The following is a 19,973-nucleotide window of genomic DNA, read 5'->3' as shown; positions in this document are numbered from 1 at the left end:
ATTATTTTTGATATTTTTTAATATTTATTAAAAAATAGCCGATTCAAGCTTGCAACGTATCGATTTTCTGCCAATACTGATAACATTGACTTGGACTATTGAATTTAAATCCATCATTAGCTTCAATAGTTAATGTAGGTGAGTTGGGACCTAGATTGTGGTTTGGTCAAGGAAGCAAGCCCCACTATCGAAGACTTTGGCCCCATATTTGATTTGACTCAGTCCAGGCCTTAATGTTCAATCCAATGCATATGGTAAGGGCTATGCGAGTTACTGTTCAAATGGGATTGGGTCTGATGCATGGTTTGACCATGACCAAGACCTTACCCTGCATATATTACCTTCTCAACATTATTTTCCCAAGTGGCCACCTCAATTGTAGTTTTTTAAAGAGAAAACCACCCTGAGGATTAGAGACCTAGTTCCATTGGCTAAGTCTGCCATACTTATGGTCGCTGTCCTGATGGTGTAAACCCATGGTGTATCGCTTGCCCCACACGGAGTTGGGGGGTTGCTTAAGGGGTTATCCCTTGCCTCAAGAGAATGGAATCATGACCACCCCACCTAGTGGCCAAGACCCCCCCCCCCCCCCCCCCCCCCCCCCCCAATGCCAAACCCAAACCCCTTGGGGCTCCTCACCACCAATGTAGTTTGACCAAGTCTCTACCAAATGCATAAGCTCTTATACCTGCTACAAGTTGTCAAATAAAGTCTAAGTGGAGTTGGATCTAGATAAGTTTTTCTCAAAACATAAATGAAAAACATTCTTGATTCAGATCTGATGGAACAGGACCATCGATGATAGACCCGGGTCCCACGCGGATGGGAAGTATCAACTGGACGCTGAGTCACACAAATCCAAATCAAGTTGCCCCGATCCAAGCCACAGATGATGCCCAGTCGGTTAAGCGAGACGTTAACTAATTCCCCTTCATCACCCAAAGCCGATGGGGGAAGCGTCGTTTTCGGTAAATATCGACAACACAAAAAGTCGTTAAAAATATCAAAATGTATAAAACAAATATAAATAACATAGAAAACTCAGATAAAAGTGTCTTTATTGTGTTAATAATGAGTAAAAAACGCGATATTTTGGCTGCATTCGGCGGGAATATGATATGATGAAAAAAAAAAGGAGAGGAAGTTGCGATGGGAAGAGAGAGAGAGAGAGAGTGGCCCCATAGGTGTCCAGCTGTATGGCACCACTTGTCAGACACTCTGTCAAACGTCGGGCAGCCAAATCGAGAGGGTGATCGAGAAGAAGAAGCATCACCGTTGAATAGCGGGCAGTCTGCCCGACGCATTCAACCTCTCCCGTCGGGCAGCATCCCAACGCTATAAAAACCCCGCCCCGGCAACGGTTCTCTCCCACAAGGTGCTCGCTGTTCTCTCCTGCAATTCCTCTCTTCCCTTCAGTCTCGCTCAGGGTGTGAGAGGAATTCATCAGAGCATCTCGTCTCGCGCTGCTTCTTGTCACCGTCTCTACCTCTCTTCTCTCAGCCAGAAATGGAGTCCTCCAGGTTCGCCGTTGCTGCCATTGCCGCCTTCTTCGTCGCTGCTGCCATGATCGGCACGGCCTCCGCCGCTAGCGCCCCGGCACCCTCTCCGGCCTCCGACGCTTCCACCTACGCTCCGGCCGTTGCCGTCGGGATCTTCGGGTCTCTCGCTGCATTCGTCTTCGGGAACCTCCTCTACTAGTGTGTGTCGACGTTTCCTTCCCCCTCTTCTTCCTTTCTGTTGATCCGAACGTCGTTCGTCCTGGAGGCGTCTTTTTCGTTGGTTTTAGTGTGTTGGAAAGGATGGGCGCGTCGATGGATGTGTGGAGGGAGGGGTGATGATTCTACAGACGGTGTTTGATTTTTTTTCTTTAAGACTATAGGAAATAAAGGCATCTGGTTTTGTTCCTGGTTCTTGCTCGTGTTGCTGCGGTTCCAGGGCATTTTCGTGTGCATCTTCGCTATTGGATATGTAAAATAAACTTCTCTCTTTCTTTTCTTTTCTTCCTAATTCTTGTATGTGATTGTTGGTGTGACCTCTCTGGATCTGGGCGTCCGGATCCGTGATAGGTAAATCCTTGTATTTTGTCGTTTCCCAATAATGCAGATGCTTTGGTCTTGATTTATTCATACCTCTTGTTGTGGAAACATCATGCTTTAAAGTTATAAGTTTGTGATTACATCTGGTGTGCGCATTTGTGATTTTTCTTGTTCAAGATTTTATAAATTCGATAAATAGGACAAGTTGGCGGGGGCGCGTTAGGTTGCGGTTTGCACAATCGATCGCCTTCGAGGTAGGGATGGCAGTGGACCGGGGGACAATGGGCCCCCGCCTCGCCCCTTTTGGACCGGGGATGAAGGTTAAAATGCATCCTCTCACGGGGATGGACTTAAGCTTTCTCCGCCTCGTCCCCCTCTCAATCCCCGCCTTCTCCCTCCCTACCCTGTCTCCAATCCTTCAAGGAATGACTATAGACCAAGGGAAAATGGGCCCGGCCCCGCCTTCCGCCGTTTTGAATCGAAAATGGAGGCGGGAGTGGATGTTAAAAATCCATTTCCCTGTGAGGATAGAGGTTCGGATTTTGAAACGGGGTGGGGGGTAAACACCTTGTCCCCCCGCCCCCACCACCCTGAAGGGCCTTATTAAGGGAGAGAATTTCAGCAATTGAGGGCGTTTTCGCCCTTTGAAAGCGAAAGGGCGATATGCGCATTTGTTTTTCGGTTAACGTCCCCTGCTCCTTCCCACGCTTAATTTTTTTTCTTTTCTGTCTCCATATTCCACACAGCGCTTCTTGTTCACAATAGAGATGAGAGCTGGATTGTCGCTTATTGCTTACCTTTTTCCGAGAATCGGTGATTGTTCTTAGTTGGCAGAATCTGACGCAATGTACGTGTTGGGCGTGGTCACAGTAGTAGAAAAAAATACGATTCTTTCAGAATTAAAAATTGAGATTATTGTAAACTATTGAGTTTTCAATCTTAAAAAAAAAATGCATCATAAACATGATCCAAGGACTAGTTTTTTCTACTGTAAGCCAAACGTATACACATCATATCTGCAGGGTCAGATGGGAAGAAAAGAAAGAAAAGAATTTGTAGCTAAAGGGTTTTGAACCCATGTGGGTGGCGAACATTATCCCTCAAATAAGAGGTTTCATTCGAAGTTAGAGATTTCGGTTCAGTTTCAATGGTCTTTATAGTGAAATTCCAATTTTCAAGGCTCTTAAGCGGGGATGCTTTATGGGAATGATTTGCTTGTCAAAGTGTTAAATCAAGTGAATGTTTTGTTGAATGCATGGGATTGTCATCACTTGACAAAAATACTTCCACCATTTGTGGGAGCAAATTTGTAGACCAGAGATTGAAATCCAACCCAGGTCTCTCTTATACGATCAGAGCTAATGATGATGATCCAAGTCCATGTTCAGGTTGTAAAGAGCTCATTCTAAAATAGGCTTGGCAAGCTGAATATGAACAATAAGTACTTGGCCATGCTCGACTCGTATATTATAGTTAGGCATTAAAAAAATATATTTTACACGTAATTTTTTATAATCATATTTCTTCCAGCTGTGAATCAATGTATTTTTTCTATAAAACAAGCCAGCTCAAACTCAGCTCATTTAACTTAGGCTCATTATGGGCTCAAACTCGGCTGGCCTGGCCACATGAATGAGTCGAGTTTGAACACTTCAAGCTCTGCTCTTTCAGTCCCTTTACCAGCCCTAACTATGGGTATCAACGGGTCAGACCTCCCTAAGATCCAACTAAGAGGTGTTGGTACTGGGCCCGGACTCAGGTCTGATTGGATCTGTCACAAGAAAAACTATAAGCAGGTCTAATAAGGATTCCTACCCTGCACATAGTATTTTTTTTTGTTGCTTACGTTGAAAATTTACAGATCTTAATCGAAACTTGGGTCAGACCCGTGTCTGATATGAATTTTCAAAAACTATAGCTGGACCTCATGGGTCTGACCCGGATAATTAGTGGTGCTCCTTGCTTTGTTGTCAGACCTTGACTGAAATTGGATCTGGCACAGGCCAGGATTGGGTCATACCCGACCGGTCGACACCCATAATATTGTTAACGGGCTACATCCGTAGAGTGAAAGTTTGGAACCCATCAGCCTCATAATCATAAAAGAAAAGGGATTGTAGCTTGCAAATTACAGTTGGGGATGAAATGTTATCAGTATCGGTATCGGCCCTGATTCGTTTGGCCACCGATTCGGCTGCATCGTATACCAATATTCAAGTAAAAATAATTTTGAGTATTTTTTTATATTTATTAAAAATAACCAATTCAAGGGTGAAGCATATCCATTTTCTGCCGATATGCATGGATACTGATAACATATTGGAGTAACTTGTTAACCAAAGTTAGTTCTGTTATGCATTTGGGACATCGGCCACTTGAGAAGAATTAATATTATGTAATGAGTTGGCACTATGAAGGCACCAGACATGAATAATGATGTCACAAGGCTCAAGGTAACATTGGGTTTCAAAGTGATGTTGGGTTTCAAGGTGACGTTTAAAGTTTTAAGGAGGCCTCTTTCATTGCTCAAGGTGGCCCTTCATTTTTTTACCCATGTAATCAATTCTCTTTCCCTTTACTCTCTTGTTTCACACACACACGCATATATAAGTTGCATAATGAAAATCAAGCTGCTGGTGTTTGTGGATGTAGGTCTTATAAGACTGAACCACATAAATACTCTCCTTCTTTTCTTTATCATATTTGCATGAATGTATGCTTTTCAACATGGTATCAAAGTCAGGTTCTTTCGTTCATGTTTTTTGATCAAGTGATAGCATAGTCAATGGCCGAATCAACCTCATCGTCTTCCCAATCCTCTTAACAAGCGGTGGTGATTCAAGAGCAAGCTAATCATTTGTTGAAAATCACTACGGTACCTTTAAATGGTTTTAACTATCTTCCTTGGTCAAAATCTGTTGTTTTATTTCTTAGTGGTAAAGAAAAATTAGGTTATGTAAATGGAAAAAAACCTAAACCTGCTGATGATGATATCAAATATGAAGAATGAGAGTCCAACGATCACATGGTTATGTCGTGGCTCCTTAATTCTATGGAACCACATATTGCCAATGGGTTTCTTTTTCTTGATTCATCTAAAGCTGTGTGTGATGCAACCAAAAATCTATATGGTGAACAATATAATGTTGGGAGGAGATATCGGTTAGCTCAAAAAATTTATAATTTAAAAAAGAAAATAAATCTTTCACTGAATATCTTGGTCTGCTTCAAGGCAAGTGGGATGAGTTTGATTCTCATACTCCACCTATTACTGACCAAATTGCTTTTCAAAATTGGGGTGAACACGAAAAAGTTTTTTAAATGTTAGCTGGGCTTGAACAAGATTATCAACAAGTCTGGAGTCAAATTTTAATGACCCTTGAACTTCCTACATTAAGCTCGGAGTGCACCACCATCATGAGAAAAGAGACATGTCGAAAAGTCATGAATAATAAAAATGAAAAAATTGACAACAACAGGTCTGTTCTTGTCCTGAAACGTGAAGAAAGGCAAAATGGTGAGTTCTCATATGATCTAAACCACAAAAAATTTAAAGAGCAAAAGTTATTCTGTACCTATTTCAAGAAAGACAATCATACCAAGGATCGTTGTTGGAAGTTGAATAAAAAACCTATTTTTTCAAAAGGAAACAAAAATCAAGATCGTCTTGAAGCCAACATAACTCAGTCAGATTCTAAAGAGGAGCCCTTAACTGTTGAAAAATTGACTCAAATCCTCAAGGAGTTTATCAAATGCAATATGGCAGCTACAGTCTCCAAGGAAGCAGGTATGCCTTGTTCTTGCTTTATAATTGATTCCTCAAACTGCTCATGAATTATTGATTCTTGGGCTTTTGATCATATGACTGGAAAAAGATTATGTTTGGAGAATGTTAACAGTATTAGCAATATTAGACCAGTTGTTGCTACCAACGGCTCACATATGGAGATCATCGGAAGGGGTGAAGTAAAGTTTTTTGAAAAACAACTTGATCATGCATTATATATTCCAAGTCTAACTTCAAATCTTTTGTCGGTTAGTAAGATTACTCATACTTTGAACTGTAATATGATATTCACTCCTACTAAGGTTATATTTCAGGATCGCAAGACAATGAGGACGATTGGTAAGGGGAAGGAATCAAAGGGGATTTATATTTTGGATGGAGAAAATAAGGCCTTTCTTATCAATCAACATGATGAAGGAAAAGCATGGCATTTGAGACTTGGGCATCCATCAAGCTCAATTTTGAAAAGGTTAAAACCTGATTTATTTTTTGATTACATCAATTGTGAAGTATGTCAATATGCTAAGATGACCCGACTTCCTTTTCCTCAATCCGAAACAGTGTCTTCTCATGTTTTTGAACTTATTTACTCTGATGTTTGGGGCCCCTCACCTGTGACTTCTTTTGATGGATTCAAATATTATCTAACCTTTATTGGCGATTTTTCTAAAGTCACATGGGTTTATTTTCTAAGAAGAAAAGATGCAGTGCTTGATTATTTTCTAAAGTTTTACAATATGATTCAAACACAATACAACTGCAAAATAAAAATTTTAAGGACAGACAATGAGACAAAATATATGAATGAAAAATTTATAAATTTCAGAAATATGCATGGAATGCAACATGAAACAACATGTGTTGGCACTTCTCAGCAAAACGGAGTCGGAGAACGAAAAAATCGTCATCTTCTTGAAGTGACAAGATCTCTTCTATTCCAAATGAATGTCCCAGAGTCTTTTTGGGCGGATGCAGTCAGTACTGCAAGCTATATTATGAATTGTTTGCACACTCACATTCTTAATTTCAAATCTCCAATTGAAGTTTTTGACGAAAGAAAACATTCTATTAAACATTTGAAAACTTTTGGTTGCATTGCTTATGTCTGGCAACATCCTTTCAGCAGAAACAAAGTTCAACATAGAGCCATCAAGTGTATTTTTATTGGTTATGACTCTTCTAAAAAGGGATACTATTGCTATGATGTCGCAAAGAAAAAGCTTTATGCTTCTCGAGATGTAAAATTTGATGAAGAGAAATCATTTTTTGAAAAAAAAAGGGCAAGAATTTCAAGGGGAGCAAGCTTCAAAACCGGGATTTGTTTTTCCTAATATAACTCAAGAATGTGAGGTTACTTGTGAAAACCAGGTTGGAGAAAATGTTGAGCTTGGTGAAGGTAATTCAATTGAGAATGTTGGTGATGAAAATAGGTCTGTTCGGCGGTCCGAATGAACTATTCAGATGCCAACAAGATACCATGACTTTGTCATTTATAGTGCCATGACATATCCAATTGAAAAATATTTGAACTATGCACATGTGTCACAAAAATATTTTGCTTATCTTGCTAAGGTCTCAAACATACAAGAACCAGATACATTTGAAGAAGCTTGTAAAAAGAAAGAATGGTGTGATGCTATGAATAAGGAGCTCAAAGCAATGAAAAAGAATCATACTTGGGAAATTGTTGACATTCCTAAAGATAAAAAACTTGTCGGTTGTAAATGGGTGTATAAAGTCAAGTACAAAAGTGATAGAACCATTGAGCATTTCAAGGCATGGCTCGTTGCAAAGGGATATTCTTAAACAACAGGTATAGACTATACTGAAACTTTTGCCCCTGTTGCAAAAATGAACACTGTTAGAATTTTATTGTCTATTGCTTGAAATTTAAATTGGGATTTATTTCAGCTTAATGTTAAAAATGCTTTTCTTCAAAAAGATCTCAATGAAGAAGTTTTTATGCAAGTACCACCAGAGCATTCAAGCTATAATAAATCAAATGTTGCTTGTAGACTAAAAAAAGCCATTTATGGTTTTTAACAATCTCTGAGAGCATGGTATGCAAAGTTGAGCCAAGCTTTGGAAGGGAATGGATTTAAAAGATGTGTTTCTCATAACTCATTTTTCGTAAAGAAAAATACTCAACATATCACTATTATGCTCGTCTACGTTGATGATATTATTATTACTGGCAATAATAATGATGAAATTACAGATGTCAAAAAGTATTTACATGAAGTATTTGATATTAAAGATTTGAGACAACTGAAATATTTTCTTGGTATAGAAACCGGGCATTCTAAAAAGGGGTTATACCTGTCTCAAAGAAAATATGCAATAGACTTGTTGAATGTGACAAAAAAAATGTGTGCAAGGCCAGCCGATACACCCATTGAACTAAATCACAAGCTCGAAAACGTTAATGAGGAGCCAGTAGAAGACGTCAAGCAATACCAAAGAATTGTTGGCAGACTCATTTATCTCACAGCTATAAGACCAGATATAGCATATGTTGTTGGTGAGGTAAGTAAGTTCATGCACAATCCTCAATAAACTCATATGAATGCAATTGACAGAATTCTACGATACATTAAGAAAGCTCTAGGACAAGGCCTTTGGTATAAAAGAAATAGAAGGGTAGATGTCTATGGCTATTCTGATGCAGATTGGGTTGGCAGTGGATTGGATAGAAAATCTACCACTGGTCTTTGTGTATTTGTTGGAGGTTATTTGGTTGCATGGAAAAGTAAAAAACAGAAAGTTGTATCTCGATCAAGTGCCAAAGCCGAGTATATGGCTATGGCAACAACTGTATGTGAGTTAACATGAACTAAAACTTTGTTAGAAGAAATTGGCTTTGAAGTTAAAACTCCTATACCTATGTATTGTGATAATCAAGCAACTATCCATATAGCGGCAAATTCAGTTTTTCATGAAAGAACAAAACACATAGAAGTTGATTGTCATTTTGTTAGGGACAAAGTTCAAAATAAAGAGATATCAACTTTAGAACAATTAGCTGATGTTTTGACTAAAGTTGTGCCAAAAGATCAACTTCGCTATGCTTTGAGCAAGCTGAGAACATATAATTTATATGCTTCTCAACTTGATGGGGAGTAATGAGTTGGCAGTATCAAGGCACCAGAAATGAACAATGATGTCACAAGGCTCAAGGTAACATTGGGTTTCAAGGTGACGTTTGGGGTTTCAAAGTGACCTTGGGTTTCAAGGTGACGTTTAAAGTTTCAAGGAGGCCTCTTTCATTGCTCAAGGTGGCCCTTCGTTTTTACCCATGTAATCAATTCTCTTCCCCTGTACTCTCTTGTTTCACCTATATATATATATAGGTGAAGTTGCATAATGGAAATCAAGCTTTGGTGTCTGTGGATGTAGGTCTTATAAGACCGAACCACATAAATACTCTCTTTCTTTTTCTTTATCATGTTTGCATGAATGGTATGCTTTTCAACATTATGTTTCTGATTTTCAAGTTTTTGGTTTGGTCTTGTTATCATGTTGACAGTCCAATACTTGGTAACCGTGTTTAGATGGTCTCAGTTGGTTTAGCATTGTCATTGCAGTTCTTGATAATGGGCAAAATATTATTACAATTTTTTTTCCATTGGAAAAAAACTCTTGGACTTGGTCAAACATTATATATATATATATATATATATATATATATATATATATATATATATATATATATATATATAGAGAGAGAGAGAGAGAGAGAGAGAGAGAGAGAGAGAGAGAGAGAGAGAGAGATACTCGTCACCTCAGTTTAAGAAAGACTCGATCAAATTATGCAAGTGGGTAAGGCTGGTAAATGAACCTAACAGGGAATGTTTGGGCTTGGCTTGTTTACCAGTGGACCACGTTTGTGACCTGGCTTGTGTTTGTGTTTAGCCGAGTCCAGCTCAAGCTCAGCTCGTCTCTAAAACAAGGCAAGCCAAAAACAAGCTGGCTCATGTAAAAAAAATTCATGTCATTTATAGATAGAATATATACATTTTTTATAGATTACACTTAAAATATATATTTTATATATTAAACATAATAATTCATATTTTACATGCATATGTTCATCGTTCTCTCTCTCTCTCTATTTATGTTGCATCCTTTTCTTAATATATTAGTATAGTATACTTAAAATATATCTCACATAATATAAAATATATATATTTTATCTATATGAGCTCACATATTAGAAACAGTTTGACTCACAATATAATATCTGCATTTAAGTTTAATATTTATCTAAAATGTAGTGTTATACAATTGGTTAGAGGGTATGACAGGATAAAAAGTAGCCTAGATTTGTTTTTTTATACGAGCCAGCTCAGGCAGGGGTCTTATTATTATAGATGAGCTAAGCCTGGTTCATTTGGCCCATCTACCAGCTCTACATCACAATTGCTGTTGCCAATATGGGAAATGGAATGGAAACGGGAAACATATTTAGAAGTGAAAACAGGAAAAAAAACTTTCTAAAATCCATGAGAAATGGGAAAGTGATATATATATATATATATATATATATGGGGCTATTAAAAGCACAAAACTATTGACTTTATTGTCTCAATCTGACCATGTAACTGTGTGTTGAACATAGTTTCCATTGCTAAGGATCAAACCTTGGATATAAAAATATGATTTTATGAATTGTGAAATTTTAGTGCATTGTGGGCTGTTGATTTTTTAATCTAATCACATGATTGAAACTAATTTTCTACTAAACAAAACTTGTAGATGACATTCATAGGGTCTGATCTAAAAAAAAAAATCTAAAATATCAAAAGAAACATATTCAAACTCAATAGTTTCATGCCTTCATTAGCACTATATATAAATAGAGAGTAATTCGTAGGTGCCTGACCATTTTCAGCCTGAAAAAACCTACTCAATATGGCTTACCACTACAAGAAAAACATTAATTAACGACAAAAATTTACGACTGAAATAATTCATTGTAAATTTATGATGAATTAGCTAGAGAAAACTAGTCATTCTTAAAATTAGAATTAGTTGTGAAATTAGCGACAACAACATTCATTTTCAAATGTCGTCGCTAATTAACGACGAATTCACGATGAAAACATTCCGTCGCAACTTTGCGACAGATGAGCGATAAATTTTTTTTCGTCGCTACTTTATGATGACGTTTGAGACAAAATGTTTTCGTCGCTAATTTTCGATATAAAACGGCCACCTAGGGCACACAATTCTCTCTCTCTCTCTCTCTCTGATTACCTCCAAATCAGCTTCCATGTCCAAACGTCGGCCTTCTCTTTCCTTCCCCGTCCGAACGCCAGCCAACAACTGACCTCCCCGCATCGTCGCCATTGCCTCTCACCTCATCTTCTTCTCCTCCTTCCTTCCCCATTCGTGGCCTCACTGAAGCTGTGCCGTCATCGACACCCTTGTCGGTCGACGTTCCTCTTCCCTTCTCCCCTTCCTCGTCCGCATTTGGCAGGAGCCGATCCCATCGTCATCAACCATCGCTGAAGCCGCATCGTCGCTGACCTCTTGCTAGCCGAAGGGCACCACCTTTTTCTACTCTTTACTGTTTGCAGCGGACTGCCCTCTTCGCATCTACAGCTCCTTCCTTCCCCCTTTACCAATCAACCGGAGCTGTGCCACCATCGTGACCACCACCGCCTCTTCCTCTATTTCCTTTTTCTGCCTCGCACGCAGTCACCACATTTCCCTTTTCGTTCAAGCACTGACCGAAAGCGATGTCGTGTCTCATTGCCGCCGCCTGGGTTTCCCGTCGCCACTCTCATTCCTACTTTGTTCGTGTATCTATCGCCAGAGGAAAATCCCTCACCAGAATTCTGCCTTCTCCAAAGGTATAACTTCGTTAGACTTGCTTCATCCTTTATAATATAAATTAACATCTTATGGTGCTTACTGCCCAGTTATTTTTTGTTTTTCTCTGGGGCTTTGTTAAAGCTTGTTGATGGCAATGGAGAGTCGTTTGCACCGTAAAATGGACGGTGGAACTTTAATCAGAAGGTACCTATTTTCATTTATTTGCATATATGAGTTTCTTTTGTTGTTCTCTGCGGGATCTTCTAGTCTGAAGTGAATATGGTTCTGATTAGCAACTTCTATGTGCAACAAACGCTTAAACCTATCAATATTGAATATTGGGCAATCATCAATATTTCTGCAAGATGTGATCATATCATCTTGCTAGGGAGCTTGCTAATACTGGTAGGAGCAATGACATTGTATATTTTAAGAATATCTTTCTATTACTTTCATTTTTATCTTGTCTTCAATTTTTATGTTATAGCTTGTTTCATTAATACTAACACTCTTATTATGAGAATATTTCACCACCATTCGCCACATTCGAAGAGTATCCTGAGTTCTAGAATGCTCCATCTACCATCAGAGTGGAAAAAATGTTTGATCAGATAAAATCAAAACTAACTGGACCTCCACAGTTCCTTCTTTGTGTTTTATCTGAGAGAAAAAACTCACATGTCTATGGTATCATTTCTTAATGCAATTCTTGAGAATCTTACCATGGTCAATTTTATAAATATGTACCTGCAAATAAGTGTGGTTATTTTCTTTGATTTAGGGTCGTGGAAGAGGAAAAATCTCTCTGAATTGGGTATTGTGACCCAGTGTATGGCACCTTCCCATAAAATCAATGATCAATATCTCACTAATATATTACTGAAGATCAATTCTAAGGCACTTCAATGTTTGTAATTTTTTGGTTTAAATAACTGATTATCTTTAGCATTTTGCTAAAATGCCTTTTGAATTTTGTGTGCTTCAAAATCAGCTTGGTGGGATTAATTCCTTGCTTGCTATCGAGAAATCACCATTTGTTCCAATAATCTCTTCATCACTGACCATATTTTTTGGAATGGATGTGTCTCATGGATCACCTAGTCAGTCTGATAGGCCATCAATTGTTGCAGTAATGTGCTCTCTCAGTGGTACCTAATCTTTAACTGCATCCTTTTCTTTTTGAAACTCTCATAGTACATAAATGTATATTATATATAGGTATATTTCACTATCTGTGTACGTTTTCCTCACTAATTGATGTTTATATAATCAATTTTTATTGGTTTTCACTTGTATCTTTTTATGTGTTCAACATAGTAGGTTGTGAGCTCTCGTGATTGACCCTTAATTTCTCGGTACCGGGCATCTGTTAGGACACAATCTCCTAAAGTAGAAATGGTAGATTCTTTCTTCAAGCTTACTGCCGACAACAAAACTGATGGGGGAATTATCAGGTTGAGTCAAATATTTCATGCTTTTACAGCCAACACATAGTTTATGATTAATCAATGTTTAAGTTGTTAGCTTGGTTCTTTGTGGTTAGTTTTTAGATATTCAATTGCTTTATAGAGGGCCAAGGGGTATTTGGTTTAGGCCGTTGAAATAATTTTTTTATGAAACGTGTGAAGTTTACCACTTTTTTTTCACTTGTTCATTTGCTAAGATCTTGCCTACTTAAATCTTTCTTTTGTCTAAAGTAAAACTTGGGTGGGATATAGTGTTCAATCTAATTTTTTAATCAATATAATGTTGCAATTTTTTCCCAAAGTGTGCAACCAAACGACTGCCAATACTTTATGTCTTGGTTATGTTGCTTGGAGGTTACTATAGTGTATTCTTGAATTCAATTTCATTGCTTGTTTGCTTGCAGAGAATTGTTGATTGACTTCTATCAGAGTGCCAAGCAAAGGAAGCTTGAGAAGATGATCATTTTTCGGTGCGATTGTGCTACTTTTTTAATCATTAGGCAAAATGTAATGGTTAATAGTTATACTTCTAACTTCATTCCATTTCATTTTGTTGACAATTAGGGATGATGTGAGTGAATCTCAGTTCAATGAAGTCCTGAATATTGAATTGGAGCAGATAATCAAGGTCAATTTTATGTGTTTTTTATTGTTGTAAAAGTTGTACATGAGACCAATTGCTAGTTTGCTCGATAACCATTTTGCAAGCATGTGATTTTCTCGAATCTGGCTACAAACCCAAGATCACTGTTATTATTGCACAGAAGAACCATCATACAAAGCTTTTTCAGAATGGACCTCACAATTGCTAGTTTGCTCGGTAACCATTTTGCAGGTATATATTTATTGTATTAATAAACATTATAATATACAAGTTAACATGAATTATATTATCATAAAAATTATAATTCTTAATTATTAATTCATACTGTAATAATTACTTTGTAGGAGTCATATGAGCAACATATGGTAGAGGGATATGACAGTGACTCCACTCAGCATCCACCTTTTGATCCTGCAGCATGAGTGACTGCAACCGGTGAACCCAAAAAAAGGTCATGTGTTCAGGTTTGGAAGTAATATGAATCACCACAACAATCGTTGCCTCTTCCAGCCAGGGCTCTCAGAGTTCTCCCGAACACATTAACTCTCAATTTCTGATTGACTCTGCTATTTCTTGGGATGGTGTCTGCCAGCTTCTTCAGGAAACAATGCACGACTTTTTACATGAAGCCATTCTCAACCTAGTCCATAATGTGTTGTGCAACTTTTTTCATAACAAAAGAACTTCGTCTGCCTTCAACATGAGCTCTGGTGCCTCTCAGGTACGTATAATGTTTATTTCAATACATATCTAAAGTTTCATGTCGTTAGATTTCAATACGTATATGCCTATAATATTTCATTATGTCATTAGTTTTTAGGGACTCTACATGTACTGTTTGTTGGCCTCTGAATTTTGTTAATGTCCTTCACTTTATTGCTAGTCTATGTGTCATTCAGTCATGTTACTTTGATTGCCTTAGATTAGGTGCATTGCATATAATTTATTTCATTATGTTTTGTTTATCAATACTAACATTTCGGTTTTCTTGTATGATGTTGGAGATGATCAACGTAGATGAGCTGATGAAGGCATGGATGGAGGGGCAGATCGAGATAATGAAAAATGATGATGCTTCGAATATTGACGAGGAGTAGCTTCATGTGTTGAATTTGTTTCATGTACTTGTTGTTTCAAACAAAACTCTTTGTATATGTTCACCTACTTGTTGTTAAATTTGTTTCACTTATAACTTGTGTTAAATTTGTTTCACCTACTTTGTATATGCATTTTTTTTGTGTATTTTGTCTTTTATACACAGGTTATATAAATTGCATAATGAGAAAATTTTTCTTGATATTTATATTTCAAACAAAATTATTTTATTTTTTTTAAATTTTGTGAGAAATTAGCGACATATATTATTTGTCTTAAAAACTGAATCAGCCGGTGTTTTGCGATGGAATATAATCCATCGATAAATTGGTGATATAATTTAGAGACAAATATGTATTCGTCGTTAAATATTTGTGACGGATTAGCAACGGATATGTATCTGTCGTAAAACCAAATCAGTGCTTATTTAGCTACGAACTCACGACAAAACATGGCATTCGTTAATCTGTCGCAAATTAACAACAAATCAATTTTGTCGCTAATTAGTGACCAAGAAAGTACGACAAACTCTATCCATCGCTAAGCCATCGCCAATCCATCGCTAAATGAATTAACGATGGATTTGTTATGGATTAGCGTCGGATAACATTCGTCGCTAATCCGTAGAATTCTTGTAGTGTACAAATCCAAGGCAAAGAGAAAAAAATATTTTTCATATAATCATGAATGTGTTTAAGAATTGAAACCAAATGGGGCTCTGCTTGTCTGGTAGGAGCAGCTAGTTCACGTGACCTTGTGTTGGGACGTTACAAGTTCAAATCCTAATGGTATCGTTGTATAAGTGCTATGCGTCTGCCTAACCACAGCTTGCCTGTCAAAAAAAAAAAACTATAGGTTGAAACTAGCACCAGTTATTTGTTGTAATCGTCCTTTCATAATTCAATTTTATTATGAATGTAGGTGATTTGGGACCTAAATTGTGGTTTGGTCAAGGAAGCAAGCGCCACTATCGAAGACTTTGGCCCCATATTTGATTTGACTCAGTCCAGGCCTTAATGTTCAATCCAATGCATATGGTAAGGGCTACGCGAGTTACTGTTCAAATGGGATTGGGTCTGATGCATGGTTTGACCATGACCAAGACCTTAACCTGCATATATTACCTTCTCATCATTATTTTCCCAAGTGGACACCTCAATTGTAGTTTTTTAACGAGAAAACCACCCTGAGGATTAGAGACCTAGTTCCGTTGGCTAAGTCTGCCATACTTATGGTCGCTGTCCTGATGGTGTAAACCCATGGTGTATCGCTTGCCCCACACGGAGTTTCGGGGGGTTGCTTAAGGGGTTATCCCTTGCCTCAAGAGAATGGAATCATGACCACCCCACCTAGTGGCCAAGACCCCCCCCCCCCCCCCCCCCCCCCCCCAATGCCAAACCCAAACCCCAACCCCTTGGGGCTCCTCACCACCAATGTAGTTTGACCAAGTCTCTACCAAATGCATAAGCTCTTATACCTGCTACAAGTTCTCAAATAAAGTCCAAGTGGAGTTGGATCTAGATAAGTTTTTCTCAAAACATAATGAAAGATCACTGAAATATGTGAACCATGAATGATGTGAACTGGGTACTTCCAATACTTTTTCCCAAATCCAGCTTTGTGGATATGTTTGGCATTGTTTCATTAGCTAGGAATTCATTAAGGGGATGTTTGTTTGGCATTGGTTCATTAAATAGGAATTGATTAAGTGGTCATGTTTCCTTGATAAAACGTTACGACTTTTAGATGCTTGAATATTTACAGAAATTCTGAGCCTTTGATTTTTAATTTCTAAAAATTATGGCTTAAATGTTGTAATTAGACGTTCCAAGAGCCCATTACTGTATAAATAAAGCATGTAGATTACTTCTATGTCATCGGATTAAAAAAAATCTTAAAAAAAACAATGAAATTCTCAGTTATTATGAAATTTTACATATTTCTAATTTACACGGTTGAGTTATATAATGAGTATGAAAATCTAAATATAATGGAAGCAAGGGTTTTACACGAAGACGTATGAACGGTTCGGGTTTTATCTTTTATTCAGGCATTAATATAAAACAAGCATAAAAGAAAATATTGCTTCAATACTGGTCTGGATCTGAAAATGTTGAATCCAAATTTGACTGGGTTACTCATTAAGGGCGCGTTTGTGTGCCGTGAAAGAGAGCTCTACGGCAAACTTTCCGCGAGAAAAGGGTGTGGGACGTTGAAAACGAGCTCCTGTTTCCGCGGGAAAAGAGAAATTGGTGCCCACAGAAACCCAAAGGCTTCCGTGGCACACAAACAGGTCTCAGAACGATTGCTTCTGAGATCCGATGGAACAGGACAATCGATGATAGACCCGGGTCCCACGCGGATGGGAAGTATCAACTGGACGCTGAGTCACACAAATCCAAATCAAGTTGCCCCGATCCAAGCCACAGATGATGCCCAGTCTGTTAAGCGAGACGTTAACTAATTCCCCTTCATCACCCAAAGCCGATTGGGGAAGCGTCGTTTTCGGTAAATATCGACAACACAAAAAGTCGTTAAAAATATCAAAATGTATAAAACAAATATAAATAACATAGAAAACTCAGATAAAAGTGTCTTTATTGTGTTAATAATGAGTAAAAAACGCGATATTTTGGTTGCATTCGGCGGGAATATGATATGATGAAAAAAAAAAAAGGAGAGGAAGTTGCGATGGGAAGAGAGAGAGAGAGAGAGTGGCCCCACAGGTGTCCAGCTGTATGGCACCACTTGTCAGACACCCTGTCAAACGTCGGGCAGCCAAATCGAGAGGGTGATCGAGAAGAAGCAGCATCACCGTAACACCGTTGAACAGCGGGCAGGCTGCCCGACGCATTCAACCTCGCCCGTCGGGCAGCGTCCCAACGCTATAAAAACCCCGCCCCGGCAACGGTTCTCTCCCACAAGGTGCTCGCTGTTCTCTCCTGCAATTCCTCTCTTCCCTTCAGTCTCGCTCGGGGTGTGAGAGGAATTCATCGGAGCATCTCGTCTCGCACTGCTTCTTGTCACCGTCTACCTCTCTTCTCTCAGCCAGAAATGGAGTCCTCCAGGTTCGCCGTTGCTGCCATTGCCGCCTTCTTCGTCGCTGCTGCCATGATCGGCACGGCCTCCGCCGCTAGCGCCCCGGCACCCGCTCCGGCCTCCGACGCTTCCACCTACGCTCCGGCCGTTGCCGTCGGGATCTTCGGGTCTCTCGCTGCATTCGTCTTCGGGAACCTCCTCTACTAGTGTGTGTCGACGTTTCCTTCCCTCTCTTCTTCCTTTGTGTTGATCCGAACGTCGTTCGTTCTGGTGGCGTCTTTTTCGTTGGTTTTAGTATGTTGGAAAGGATGGGCTCGTCGATGGATGTGTGGAGGGAGGGGTGATGATTCTACAGACGGTGTTTGATTTTTTTTCTTTAAGACTATAGGAAATAAAGGCATCTGGTTTTGTTCCTGGTTCTTGCTCGTGTTGCTGCGGTTCCAGGGCGTTTTCGTGTATATCTTCGCTATTGGATATGTAAAATAAACTTCTCCCCTTTCTTTTCTTCCTAATTCTTGTATGTGATTGTTTGTGTGACCTCTCTGGATCTGAGTGTCCGGATCCGTGATATGTAAATCCTTGTATTTTGTCGTTCTCGAATAATGCAGATGCTTAGGTCTTGATTTATACCTCTTGTTGTGGAAACATCATGCTTTAAAGTTATAAGTTTGTGATTACATCTGGTGCGCATTGTGATTTTCCTTGTTCAAGATCTTATAAATTCGATAAATAGGACGCGTTAGGTTGCGGTTTGCACAATCGATCGCCTTCGAGGGTAGGGATGGCAGTGGACCTGGGGACAATGGGGCCCCGCCTCGCCCCTTTTGGACCGGGGATGAAGGGCCTGAAACGGGGATGAAAGTTAAAATCTATCCTCTCACGGGGATGGACTTGCGCTTTCTCCGCCTCGTCCCCTTCTCAATCCCCGCCTTGTCCCGCCCTGCCCTGTCTCCAATCCTTCAAGGAATGACTTATAGACCAAGGGAAAATGTGCCCGGCCCCCGCCTTCCCCCGTTTTGAATAGAAAATGGAGGCAATCGAAAATGGAGGCGGGAGTGGAGGTTAAATTCCATTTCCGTGTGAGGATAGAGGTTCGGATTTTGAAACGGGGTGTGGGGGGGGGGGGGGGGTAAAGACCTTGTTCCTCCACCCCCCCCTCCTGAAGGGCCTTATTACGTGTTGGGCGTGGTCACAATAGTGGAAAAAAATACGATTCTTTTAGAGTTAAAAATTGAGATTATTGTTAACATGATCCAAGGACTGGTTTTTTCTACTGTAAGCCAAACATATACATCATATCTGCAGGGTCATATGGGAATAAAAGAAAGCAAAGAATTTGTCACTAAGGGGTTTGGAACCCATATGGGTGGCGAACATTATCCCTCAAATAAGAGATTAATTCAAACTTAGAGATTTCAGTTCAGTTTCTATGGTCTTCATAGTGAAATTCCAATTTTCACGGCTCTTAAGCGGATGCTTTGTGGGAATGATTTGCTTGTCAAAGTGTTAAATCAAGTGAATGTTTTGCTGAATGCATGGGATTGTCATCACTTGACAAAAATACTTCCACCATTTGTGGGAGCAAATTTGTAGATCAGAGATTGAAATCCAACCCAAATCTCCCCCGTACGATCAGAGCTAATGATGATGATCCTAACTAGCGGTAGGTCCTAGAAACAAGCCGAGCCCATGTTCGGCTTGTAAAGAGCTCATTCTAAAATAGGCTTGGCAAGCTGAATATGAATATAATGTCGTTAGGCATTGAAAAAATATATTTTACACTTAATTTTTTATAATCCTATTTCTTTCAGCTGTAAATCAATGTATTTTTTCTATAAACAAGCCAGTTCAAACTCGGCTTGTTGAACTTAGGCTCGTTATGAGCTCAAACTCGGCTTGGCTCGCCACAAGAATGAGCCAAGCATTAACACATATAGCTCTGCTCTTTCAGTTCCTTTACCATCCCTAACTATGGCTCCGCCACTTGAGAAGAATTAATATTATGTTTCTGATTTTCAAGTTTTTGGTTTGGTCTTGTTATCATATTGACAGTCCAATACTTGGTAGCCGTGTTTAGATGGTCTCAGTTGGTTTAGCATTGTCAATGCAGTTCTTGATAGTGGGCAAAA

The 19,973-nt window shown here is 39.0% G+C and overlaps 1 pseudogene; it reads left to right on the top strand.

The window, feature by feature from the left end:
- The first annotated feature begins 11,564 nt into the window (after positions 1 to 11,564).
- On the top strand, positions 11,565 to 18,051 carry LOC149827906 (protein argonaute 4A-like; annotated as a pseudogene).
- Positions 18,052 to 19,973: the final 1,922 nt, after the last annotated feature.

The sequence above is a fragment of the Nuphar pumila genome, chromosome 10 (assembly GCF_984573655.1).
Source record: "Nuphar pumila chromosome 10, dmNupPumi1.hap1.1, whole genome shotgun sequence".
Taxonomy (NCBI): domain Eukaryota; kingdom Viridiplantae; phylum Streptophyta; class Magnoliopsida; order Nymphaeales; family Nymphaeaceae; genus Nuphar; species Nuphar pumila.
The sequence above is the reverse complement of the archived record's forward strand: the minus strand, read 5'-3'. Positions and strand labels throughout refer to the sequence as shown.